Raw genomic sequence first — 12986 nt, 5'->3', positions numbered from 1 at the left:
GTGTCCATCCATGGCCTCCTCCACTGTTGTGATGAGGCCACACTTAGGTTGAAGGAACAACACTTTATATTCTCCTCTCTCTGGTTCTCCTCCCCCCCTTTCTTTCTTCCATGGCCCCCTGTCCTCTTCTATAAGACTCCCCCTTCTCAGGCCCTGTATCTCTTTCACCAATCAACTTCCCAGCTCTTTACCTCATCCTTCCCCCTCCTGGTTTCACCCACCACCTTGTGTTTCTCCCTCCCCTCCCCCACCTTTTAAATCTACTTCTCAGCTTTTTTCTCTCCAGTCCTGCTGAAGGGCCTTGGACCGAAAGATCAACTGTGCTCTTTTCCATAGGTGCTGCCTGGCCTGCTGAACCCCTGCATTAGCTAGCCCTCACTTGGACTATCTTGTGCAGTTCTGGTTACTCCATATCAAGGAGGGCGTAGAGAGGGCGCAGAAGAGGTTCAATAGGATGCTGCCTGGATTAGAGAGCATGAATCTCTAATGGAGAGGTTGGACAGATTTTGGTTATTCTCCTTGGAGTGGGAGAGGGGAGACATGATAAAAGTTTTTATAATTATGAAAGACACAGATAAGGTAAACAGTCAGAATCTGTTCCCCAGGATAGAAATTATTTTTAACAGTATGGAAGAACAGAGGGCTCTTGGGGTCCCAGTGCTCAGATCCTTCAGATTATCTAAGTAGGTTATCAGGATGATTAAGAAGGCCTGTGATGTGTTGTCCTTCATTAGTCGGGGGATTGAGTTCAGGAGCATGAGGTTATGTTGCTGCTCTGTTGTGACTGTGATTGACGTCACTGGAGAGACACTGAAGCTGGTGATATCGAAGTTTTTATTCATCACCGCGAGCAAGCATTCTCATGGAGAGACTTGCGGCAGAGTCTCTCAAACTCAAAAGTACGTCACATGTAAGTACCCACAAGATCAATAGCTGATTCTACGCAGTTTCATCGACATTGTTTACTTCAGTACTTTGGCTGACAAATGGTTCCTTTGAGATAGGTAGTGGAAGCACATTGTGAGTGATGTCACCTCTGAAAGTTTAAATGCCTTTGTTGGGAGCAAAACAATTAGCACAGACATTCTAAAAGATTGTGAGAACAGAGAGCTAGAAGTCATGTTGTCAGGTCTACAGAAATAGTCCTGAATAGACAAATATGCTGAGCACACAAAAAGTTATTGAAGACGGAGAACCAGCCATCAGAGTACATAACAGATCAGCTGCTGGTTGCATCTATACCTGTGTCCACGTTGGGCCTGCTAAGTGACATCACCATTCTGGTCTTCTAACTTGAACTCAAGTCACAATGGTGCAAATAGTTTAGCCTATGTTACCTAGTTTGAGGCAACCCCATTGTTTTAAGGTTTCGCGGATGTACAGTATATATGAACGTCTCAGGGTCACCATTTTGCAAACCATATCTCTTAGACTGTGGGACAGTTTAACTTCAATTTACAGTAAAAACTGAAGACTAATTGCAAACTTCCTGAACTTATTTACATTTACAAAGAGAACTGAAGACTGATTCTTGTTTGAATTAATATCTGTCATATTCACATAAACCCAGAGTATTCTGAATGCTCTATAAAACTTTGGTCAGGCCACATGAGTATTACTGTACATATCTGGGTTTGTGACAATCTTAAAGACACTATCTTAGGGATAGATCTATTAGCTTGTAAAACTCAGATTCAGATGTATTTATTTATTTATCACATGTACACCGAAGCATGCAATAAGATGTGTTGTTTCCATTAACAACCACACACCTTAAACTTCCAATTTAAGATGATGCTACAGATGTGATGTGACAGCTTACTACTCGTTCAAAAGGCAAGGAATCTGACTAAAAACATCATTAGTAACACTTTTGGGATGTAAATAGTGGTCGACTATCATGAAAACAATGAAGAGGTGAGCGAAGGCAAAGTGAACTCGAGGACTGAGCTGTGCTGGTACGATGCAAAATCGGAGCAGATGGAGTTGGAGTGAACGATTCGGAGAGGAGGAGTTGCGGCAGAGGAGTTTTCATGTCTGTCCAACTAACCCAGGCGCAAGGTTGGATCGCTCTAAGTGCTGAGGTGAATTGGAGAGGTTGAGAATGGCTTCAGGCTGGGTGGCGTGGTGTAGGCCCAGAGCATTTTGCTGTCCGGGTCCTAATGCGAGGCACAATCCGCTGTTTGCACAATTTGAACGCTGGCCCAGATAGACTGGAAAGGCAGGGTGTTGGGTCTGGTGGCGAGGCGCGGGCTGATTTCACACTATAAGGCCGGCCCGGCTGCCGTGCTTCGTGTCTGCAAGCTTCGCAGCAATTTGCCCTGATGATACGATGAGCTGAGACTGAGGTTTCGGGCCTACTCTGCACTGCTCCAAGGATTTGGATCTTAAGATTCAGTCTGGTTATCTCACTTCTACTGTTGCATGATTTGTGTTTTTTTTTCTCTTTCTCTGTGCCTTGGGTGTTGGTCTTTATTTTTTTTAAATTGGATTCTTACTTTGTGGGTGTCTGTAAACAGACAAATATCAAGGCTATATAATTTGAGCATTCTTTGAAATTAAATGTACTTTTAATCTTAAATCTTTGAATCTTGACCTGTGAATTTGCTGCCACACATTCCGGCGCCAACATAACACGTCTACCATGTTCAGCAGAACAACAACAATATAACAAGCCCCTTCCCTAAACACAGGAGATCTGCAGATGCTGGAAATCCAGAGCAACACAAACACACAATGCTGGAGGAACTCAGCAGGCCAGGCAGCATCTACGGAGGGGGAGGGAGATGATGGAAGAAGCTGGGAGGTGATAGGTGGAAATGGTAAAGGGCTGGAGAGGAAGGAATCTGATAAGAGAGAGGAGAGTGGACCATGGGAGAAAGGGAAGGAGGAGAGGACCCAGGGGGAGGTGATGGGCAGGTGAGGAGAAGAGGTAAGATGTAAGAGGGGTCAGAGTGGGAAACTGAAGAAGAGAGAAGTGGATCCTTGAGGACACTGCTCCACTTTCTGCCAAAGGGAGGGTTACTCCCAAAGAATCAGAATCAGGTTTAATATCACTGGCATATGCTGCGAAATATGTTGATTTGTGGAAGCAGTACAGTGCAATACTTAATAAAAGTGATAAATTACAATACGAAGTATATCTACAAATTAAATAAGTAGAGCAAAAAGAGAGCAAAAAAAAAGAAGAAACAGTGAGGTAGTGTTCATGGGTTCATTGTCCATTCAGAAATCTGATGGTGGAGGGGAAGAAGCTGTTCCTGAAACAGTGAGTGTGAGTCTTCAGGCTCCTTCCGTCCAGTGGCAAGGCTCACCCTCCTGTGTGTGGCAGAGGTATTGCTGCCATGGATTTAGTTGGCGTCGGCTGGTTTGTGGCGGAGGGCAGGTCCTGCTTCTTGCCAATCCATTCCGAAGCTCCACACAACACCCACGAAAATTGCTGGAACGAATACGAAGGTGCGCTTCATCCGCAAAAAAAGCAGGATTTCCCGGTGGCCAACCATTCTAATTCCAATCCCCATTCCCATTTGGACATGTCGATCCGTGGCCTCTTCTGCCACAATGAGGCCACTCTCAGGGTGGAGGAGCAACCCTTCGAATTCCGTCTCGATAGCCTCCACACTGATGGCCTGAACATTGATTTCTCCAAATTTTAGTAATTATTCCCCCTCCCCCTTCCCTCTTCTTCAATTCCCTACTCTGGCACCTTCTTACCTCTTCTCCTCACTTGCCAGTCACTTCCCCCCGATGCTCCTCCTTCCCTTTCTCCCATGGCCCACTTTCCTCTGAGAGATTCCTTCTTCACCAGCCCTTTACCTTTTCCACCAACCATCTCCCAGCTTCTTACTTCATTCCCCCTCCCCCAATTACCAACTTCACCAATCATCTCCCAGCTTCTTACTTCATTCCCCCTCCCCCATTTACCGACTTCACCAATCATCTTCCAGCTTGCCCTCCTCCCTCTTCCCCCACCTTCTGATTCGGGCATCTTTCCCCTACCTTCCCAGTCCTGATGACGGGTCTCAATCCGAAACACTGACTGTTTATCCATCTCCATAGATGCTGCCTGACCTGCTGAGCTCCTCCAGCATCTTGCTTGTGTGTGTTGCTCTGATTTCCAGCACCAGCAGGATCTCCTGTGTTCAAGAAGGCATATGGTGTGCTGGCCCTCTATAGTCAGGGGATTCAGTTCAAGTACTCTGAGATAATGCTGAAGCTGCAGTAGTAATGCGATCGAGTCGACTATGATGATCTCCTAAGGGGTCGTCTGTTGGCGGGTCCTCGAGTGGCTACAGAGACCGATCCAGGATCCACATATTCTGCAGCAGTGTGGGCAAGAGCAAGTGGTGGCTGGGGCTTTTGGTTGTCCAGTTTCTTCTTCCACAGGTATCGCCCGTTCTCTGTGGCAAGCGGAGGTGATTCTCATGTAGCGAGACTTCCTCTCAAACAGAATTCTTGCAGCTCTATAAAACACTGGTTAAACCATACTTGTGATATAGTGTTTTCATTCTGCTCCTCTCAGTATAGGAAGGATGTGGAAGCTTTAGAGAGGGTGCAGAGGAGATTTTCCAGGAGGGCATGGCTTATGAGGAGAGGTTGAGTGAGTTAGGGTGTTTCTCTTTGGAGTGAAGGAGGATGAGAGGTGACAATAGAGGTGTACAAGATAAGAGGCATAGATTGGGTGGACAGCCAGAGAATTTTTCCCAGGGTGTGAAGTCTAATACAAGGGGACATCGTTTTAAGGTGATTGGAGGAAAGTTTTGGCAGAATGTCAGAGGTAGGTTTTTTTACACAGAGAGTGGTGGGTGTGTGGCACACCCTGCCAGGAGTGGTGGTAGAGACAGATAAGAAACTCTGAGACAGGTAAAAATAATAGAAAAGTATGGAGCCATATAGAAGGGAAGGGTCTGATTGATCTTGGAGTAGGTTAAAAGGTCAGCACAGCATTGTGGACTGAAGGGCCTGTACTGTGCTGGGATATTCTATGTTCCATGTTCCCAGGTTACAAAAAGAACTCTAGTTTGAAATAGAGCTTACGACCAACTCTTTTCTTGTGATGCAGAAGCAGGAAACAGATGTGCTGCCTCAGTCCCAGGAGATCTTTGAACTACTACATCACCAGTGGCTCTCTACCCACAGTGGATGTTACAACGATGGTAGACCAGGGCAGTACTCATCTCTGCTCGGTAAGGAAAGCACAACCTGAATTTCTGTAATGTCTTTCAGCTCTCCTGTACTTCCCAATGCACATTACGAATAGCTGTGCTCGCTGTAACGCTGAGGAAGCATTTCAATAAATCTATTTACCGCAAATGCAATGGGTGTAGAGGAGGCCACATTCAAGTTGGAGGAACAACACCTGATATTCCATTTGGGTAGTGCCGAAGGTGATGGCATGAACATCAATTTGTCCTTCTGGTAATTTCTCCCCCACTCCCGCGTTCTCTCCTTTTTCATTTCCCATTCTGGTTCCCCCTTCACCCCTTCCTTTCCTCCTCTGCTGCCTGTCACTTTCCTCTGGTTCCCCTCCCCCTTGCCTTGTCCAAGGTCCACTGTCCTTTCCAATCAGATTCCTTCTTCTTCAGCCCTCTACCTCCTCCACCTATCACCTCCCAGCTTCTTACTTCATCACCCCCTCCTAACCACCCACCTTCCCCATCACCTGATCTCACCTATCACCTGCCAGCTTTACTCATCCCCTTCCTCCCCCCCCCCACTGTTCTTGACATCTGCCACCCTTCCTCTCCAGTCCTGATGTAGGGTTTCCTCAAAATGTCAACTCTCCATTCCCCTCCACAGGTGCTGCCTGACCTGATTTCCTCCAGCATTTTTTGTGTGTAATCCCAGATATGGTGTCTTTAGGAAGATGATTGGGTTGGAGAACATTGCCTTGCTGGTCCTTTGCACGTACTGACTACCTGGGGGGGGGTGCGCTGCGTGTGCGCTATTTAATCTTTTGTCCTGATCTTCCGCAGAAGCCCTTAATCTAGAACTTTCCGGGAGCCACCAACCGCTTGGAACCCAGAAGCGATTTGGACAACAGCCATTGGACCAAAGCGGTGGGGAAGAAGGGAAGCCTTCATCGCCAAAGGAGAGCTTGACCAGAGGACAAGACTCAGAGACCACAGGCAGGTGAGGTCCCAGTACACGGCCATTGTGGGCACAGCCCCAGAATAAAGGGACGCCCTGGTGAATAGCGATAAGGTGAGATTTCTTTAGCCAAACAAATTCTGTGGAATTTGTTGCCACAGAGGGCTGTGAAGGCCAAGTCATTGGGTGTATCAAAGGCAGAAATTGATAGGTTCTTGATTGGTAATGGGGTTAAGGGTCACAAGGAGAAAACAGAAGAATGGTGTTGAAAATGAAGTCAGCTATAATTAAATAGTGCAGCGGACTCGATGGGCTGATTCTGGTCCTGTATGTTATGGACCTATGGACTATTGAAGGAGAGTAGGAGGTGACTTGTTAGAGATGTATTCTGTCCAATTGCACTCACCCCCATCATTGCAAAGTGCTTTGAGAGACTGGTTCTATCACATCTGAAATCCTGTCTGCCCTCTACCCTGAACCCCCATCAATTTGCCTATCACACCAACAGGTCAACAGAGGACGCCATCTCCACAACACTTCACTCTGCCCTGACCCACCTGGACAGCCCCAACTCTTACGTCAGAATGCTGTTCATTGACTTTAGTTCGGCATTCAATACTGTGATCCCCTCCAAGCTGATTGCCAAACTTCACCAACTTGATATCAGCGTATCCCTCTGCAATTGGACCTTGGACTTTCTGACTAACAGACCCCAATCAGTTAAGTTAGACAACCTCTCCTCCTCCACTCTCATCCTGAACACCGGCGTGCCTCAAGGCTGTGTGCTGAGCCCTCTTCTGTACTCCCTTTTCACCTATGACTGCGTTCCTGTACATGATTCTAACTCCATAATCAAGTTCGCAGACGACACCACGGTGGTTGGCCTGATCAGAGGGGATGATGAGACGGCCTACAGGGACGAGGTCCAGCACCTGGCCGTGTGGTGTGCCGACAACAACCTGGCCCTTAACACCCAGAAAACCAAGGAGATCATTGTGGACTTCAGACATGCTAGGAGCCACACTCACGTCCCTATCTACATCAACAGAGCTGTAGTGGAGCATGTATCAAGCTTCAAATTCCTTGCTGTCCACATTTCTGAGGATCTCACCTGGTCCCTGAGCTCCTCCATCCTGATCAAAAAGACGCAACAGCACCTTTATTTCCTGCGGAGCATCAAGAAAGCTCACCTCTGTCCCAGGATACTGACGGACTTTTACCGCTGTACCATTGAGAGCATACTCACCAACTGCTTCTCAGTGTGGTATGGCAATTGTCCCATATCGGACCGCAAAGCACTCCAGCGGGTGGTGAAAATTGCCCAGCGGATTATCGGCATCCAATTGCCCACCATTGAGAACATCTACCATAAACGCTGCCTGGGCAGGGTGAAAAGCATTATCAAGGATGCATCTCACCATAACCATGGACTTTTTACTCTCCTCCCATCTGGTAGGTGCTACAGGAGCCTCTGCTCCCGCACCAGCAGGCACAGGAAGAGCTTCTTCCCCGAAGCTGTGACCCTGCTGAACCTCACATCACAGCGCTAAGCAGTATTGCACCCATATTGTACTGTCTCAGTACTTTTATATTTGTGTGCTGTAGCACTTACTTTTTATTCACAGTTATTTTGTAAATAACACTATTCTTTGCATTTCTGGTCAGATGCTAACTGCATTTCATTGGCTTTGTATCTGTACTCGGCACAATGACAATAAAGTTGAATCTAATCTAATGTATAAGATAATAAGAGTGCTCAGCCAGTGAAGAAGCTGTCCCTGATGTCCCTGTTGAATCTCTCACCTCTAATTTTAAACCTATGCTCTCTTGTATTGAGCACCCCCTCCCTGGGAAAAAGACAATGTGCTTTGACCCTGTTTATGACCCTCATGATCTTATTTACCTCCAACTGATCACCCCTCAGCCTCCTACGTTCCAGGGAATAAAGTCCCAGTCCACACCACCTCTTCTTGCCACTCAGACCCTCGAGTCCAGGCAGCATCCTGGTAAATAGGGTGATTTAAAATGGAGATTGATAGGTTCTTGATTAGTCAGGGCATTAAGGTTTATGGGGAGAAGGCTGGAGAATGGGGTTGAGTGGGAGAATAAATCAGTCCTGATCAATGAATTGAAACTCGATGGGCTGAGTGGTCTAATTTTTCTCCAATGTCTTAAATCTTTTCTGCACTCTGAATCTGTTGGCATTGTTTCTCAGTAATGTTTAGAGAAAAGTAAGCATCGGGTTGGCGGAGTTGTGTGGATAGTGCAGAAAAGGGCTTCCCAACTTCTTCATGCCACGGCCCAATACCACTAAGCAAAGGGTCCGTGGAGCCTAGGCTGGGAACCCCTGCTGTTGTATGTAGGATTCATTGGGACATTGACTGGATGCAGAGCTGGGTTGACAAGTGGCAGATGGAGTTCAATGCAGATAAAGTGTGAAGTGATTCACTTTGAAAGGTTGAATTTGAAGGCAGAGTGCAGAGTTAATGGCAGGATTCCTGGCAGTGGATAGAAACAAAGAGATCTTGGGGTCCATGTCCATAGGTCCCTCAAAGTTGCCACAATGGGTTGATGGGATGGTTAAGAAGGTGTACTGTGTGTTGGTCTTCATTAGTCAGGCGAATGAGTTCAAGAGCCACAGGATAATGTTGCAGCTCTGTAAAACTCTGGTTAGACCACACTAGGAGTATGTGTTCAGTTCTCGTCTTTTCATGTTGGGAAAGATGTGGAAGATTTGGAGAGGGTGCAGAGGATGTTTACCAAGACGCTGCCTGGTTTAAAGGGCATATAAGGAAAAACTAAGTGAGCTAGGGCTTGAGGGAGGAGCTGGCCAAAGTTGATTGGAAGGGGACACTAGCAGGGTTGCTGGCAGAGAGCAATGGCTGGAGTTTCTGGGAGCAATTTGGTAGGCACAAGAAGAGGAAGTATTCTAAAAGCAGGATGATACAACCATGGCTGATAAGGGAAGTCAAAGCCAATATAAAAACAAAAGAGAAGCTTTTTGTATGACGCACGACTCCAGGGTTGTACACCTAATGGGTTCTTCTTCTTCTCACTTTTCTGCTTAGTAGGTTTTTTTTGTTATCACAAAATTTTTTTTCAATCTTTAAGATAATGTCTTTTTTGAGACATTGTAAATATTGTTACTTCAATGTACTCGTTATTTCTTTTGTATAACAATAAAAAGATTTGAAAAGAAGGAATAAAAACAAAAGCGAGGGCACGTAATAGATCAAAAATTACTGGAAAGTTAATGGATTGCAAAATTTTTAAAAACCAACAGAAGACAACTAAAGGCCTAGTTCCAGTACTCAAGAAGACATGTCCCACCATGCCCAGTGACTGCACACATTATGAAATCATTAGAAAGACTGGTCCTGACACACCTCCAGGCCATCGTAAATCCATCTCTGGACCCCTTGCAGTTTGCTTACCAACCACATATTGGAGTCGAGGATGCTGTTATCTTCCTGCTTCAACGGGCTTACACCCATCTGGATGAGCCAGGCAGCACTGTGAGAATCATGTTCTCTGATTTCTCCAGTGCTTTTAACACCATATGACCTACTTTATTAGGAAGTAAATTCACGGAGATGCAGGTGGATGCTCTACTGATGTCCTGGATTACAGATGACCTGTCCAGACAGGCACAGTATGTGAGATTGCAGAGCCGTGTATCAGGTACTGTGGTTAGCAGCACAGGGGTATCTCAGGGGACTGTCCTGTCCCCCTTTCCTGTTCACTGTCTACACCTCGGACTTTAGATACAACTCGGAGTCCTGCCACCCACCCTCAGCAGTTTTCAGGCGATTCGGCAGTTGTGGGCTGTATCAGCCGGGGTCAAAAGGCTGAGTACAGAAGAATGCTGGACAACTTTGTTGAGTGGTGTGGGCTGAATCAGCTGCAGCTCAACATCACTAAGACAAAGGAGTTGGTGGTGGACTTCAGGAAGGTGAAAACACCCTGCATTCCCATCTCCATCAAGGAAATGGGCGTGGAAGTCATCTAGGACTACAATTACCTGGGAACTTACCTAGACAATAAACTGGACTGGACTGAAAATACAGGGGCTCTGTACTAGAAGGGATAGAGTTGACTGTACTTCCTGAGGAGGCTCCTGTCATTCAACGTCTGCAGATATTCTGCAAGTCAGTGGTGGGCAGCATTCTATTCTATGCCGTAGTCTGCTGGGGCGGCAGGGTGAGAGCAGCTGACACCAAGAAGATCGAAAAGCTCGGCAGGAAGGCTGGTTCTGTTCTGGGAGTGGAACTGGATTCCCTGGTGGTTGTGTCTGAGAGGAGGATGCTGAAGAAGCTATGGAGCATCATGGACAATCCCTCTCACCCCCTCCGTGACAAAAAGAGGAGCACCTTTAGTAACAGACTGATTCCATTGAGGTGCTCCACTGAATGCCACAAGAAATCCTTTCCCCTGTGGCTATAAGACTAGGGTCCACTGAACCCCACAGGAGATCCTTTACCCTGTGGCTATAAGACTCTACAATTCCTCCTCCTTAAGTATATAGGCATATGGTTTCATTGCACATCTGTATTTTGCACTATTACTTTTTCTTTCTTTTTAAATCTTTTTATTGAGTAAGTATACAAAAAAGGTAAGCCATATAAACATTAATACAATGTTAAAGTATAATAAAATTCCAAAAGATAACAATACCAAAAAGAAAATACTACAAACAATGTAATTTAAGCATAAGAAACCAAGATAACATAATAGTATACTAGATTTTATATATATCAATGGAAAAAAAGAAAAAAAACCCCCCAAAAAAAAACCCACCGTGCAGCTAACTAAAAGCAAAGCAAAGCAATGGGCTAACTTGAAACCAAACAGAGTTAAACTTAAAATCACGTCCTCAATCCCGACCTCCATTAAAACAGTGAAAAAAAAACAAGAAGGGTAAATATTACATTAAATGAAAATATCGAATAAAAGGTCCCCAAATCTGTTCAAATTTAAATGAGGAATCATAAAGGTTACTTCTAATTTTCTCCAGATTCAAACATAAAATCGTCTGAGAAAACCAAAAAAAGGTAGTTGGAGCATTAAGCTCTTTCCAATGTTGTAAAATACATCTTTTCGCCATTAAAGTAAGAAATGCAATCATTCTACGGGCTGAAGGGGAAAGATTACTAGAAATTTTAGGTAGTCCAAAGATAGCAGTAATAGGGTGAGGAGAGATATCTATATTTAATACCTTAGAAATAATATTGAAAATATCTCTCCAAAAAGTTTCCAAAGTAGGGCAAGACCAAAACATATGAGTTAAACCTCAAGATTCAAGGGGGTAGATCTAGGACAGCGATGAGGAGGAACTGCTTTTCCCAGACAGTGGTGAATCTGTGGAATTCTCTGCCAATGAAGTACTGGAGGCTTCCTCAGTAAATATATTTAAGACAAGGTTGGATAGGTTTTTGCATAGTAGGGGAATTGATGCTAAAAGATGCCAAAAAATTCTTCAGATACATGAAATGTAAAAGAGAGGTGAGGGTGGGACCGCTGGAAAGAGATGCTGGAGCAGTAGTAACGGGGGACAATGAAATAGCGGACGAACTGAATAAGTATTTTGCATCCATATTGACTGTGGAAGATGCTAGCAGAATGGTGGAAGTTCCAGGTGTCGGGGGCATGAAGTGTGTGGAATGGTAGGTGGTTCTACCTGTAACTGTCTTTTTTTCTGTGTCTGCTCACAGGTCTCAGCAGCAGTGGTCGGACCCCAGCTCGGCGCCAAGGGAGGGGCGGCAGCGGGGGGGAAGTGATCGTGGGGGAGTTGTCCAAAGTGGGCTGAGTTCACTCAACCTATTCTGATAAGGCATGCTCCCCAATCCAGGCAACATCCTTGTAAATCTCCTCTGCACCCTTTCTATGGTTTCCACATCCTTCCTGTAGTGAGGCGACTAGAACTGAGCACGGTACTCCAAGTGGAGCTAATCAGGGTCCTATATAGCTGTAACATTACCTATCAGCTCTTAAACTCAATCCCAGAGTTGATAAAGCCCAATGCACTGTATGCCTTCTTAACCACAGAGTCAACCTGTGAAGCAGCTTTGAGTGTCCTGTTCACTCGGATCCCAAAATCCCTCCGATCCTCCACACTGCCAAGAGTCTTATTATTAAAGGTCGTTACTCTTTTTATAATATTCGTACATTGTTAAATATCGTTTATACTCCCTCACAAAATGTTCCTGAGTGTGTTATTTCTTTAGATGCCGAGAAAGCTTTTGATAGAGTAGAATGGCCTTATTTATTTAAGGTGCTTGAAATGTTTAATTTTAGCTTGAAATTTATATCCTGGATTAAACTGTTATATCACTCCCCTGTAGCCTCGGTTCGTACTAACTCCTTAAACTCACCTTTTTTTCCTCTCTTTCGTGGTACTCGACAAGGCTGTCCTCTTAGTCCCCTATTATTTGATATTGCATTAGAACCTCTTGCAATTGCTATTCGAGAATCTTCAAATATTACTGGGATAACTCGGGGATTAAAGTCCCATAAATTATCACTCTATGCTGATGATTTACTTTTATATATTTCTAATCCTGAGAGATCCATTCCTGCTGTTTTAGAGTTATTAGCACAATTTGGTCTTTTCTCAGGTTATAAATTAAATCTTAGTAAGAGTGAACTTTTTCCGATTAATAAACATCTTCCCTTATATTATAAATTTCCATTTAAATTGATTAATAATTACTTTTCATATCTTGGGATTAAAATTACTTGTAAACATAAAGATTTATTTAAGACTAACTTTTTACCATTAATAGACCATATTACTCAACTTTCATCTAAATGGTTTCCCTTATATTTAACTTTGATTGGTCGTATTAATGCAGTTAAGATGTTTTTTTTGCCAAAATTTTTATATGTGTTTCAGGCAT

The 12986-nt window shown here is 44.7% G+C and overlaps 1 protein-coding gene across 4 annotated transcripts in view; it reads left to right on the top strand.

Moving 5' to 3' along the window:
- Window positions 1-12986, top strand: part of mrvi1 (murine retrovirus integration site 1 homolog) — a 207697-nt gene that overhangs the window by 48197 nt on the left and 146514 nt on the right. For all 4 annotated transcript variants that reach the window (XM_063061569.1, XM_063061567.1, XM_063061565.1 and 1 more), the window contains exons 2-3: window positions 5063-5186; window positions 5976-6132. The gene's annotated coding sequence lies outside the window, so the exon portion shown is untranslated. The remainder of the gene's footprint in view (window positions 1-5062; window positions 5187-5975; window positions 6133-12986) is intronic.

This window comes from Mobula hypostoma, chromosome 11, assembly GCF_963921235.1.
Source record: "Mobula hypostoma chromosome 11, sMobHyp1.1, whole genome shotgun sequence".
Lineage (NCBI taxonomy): Eukaryota > Metazoa > Chordata > Chondrichthyes > Myliobatiformes > Myliobatidae > Mobula > Mobula hypostoma.
Note: the sequence above shows the minus strand (reverse complement) of the source record. Positions and strands in the feature narration are given on the sequence as shown.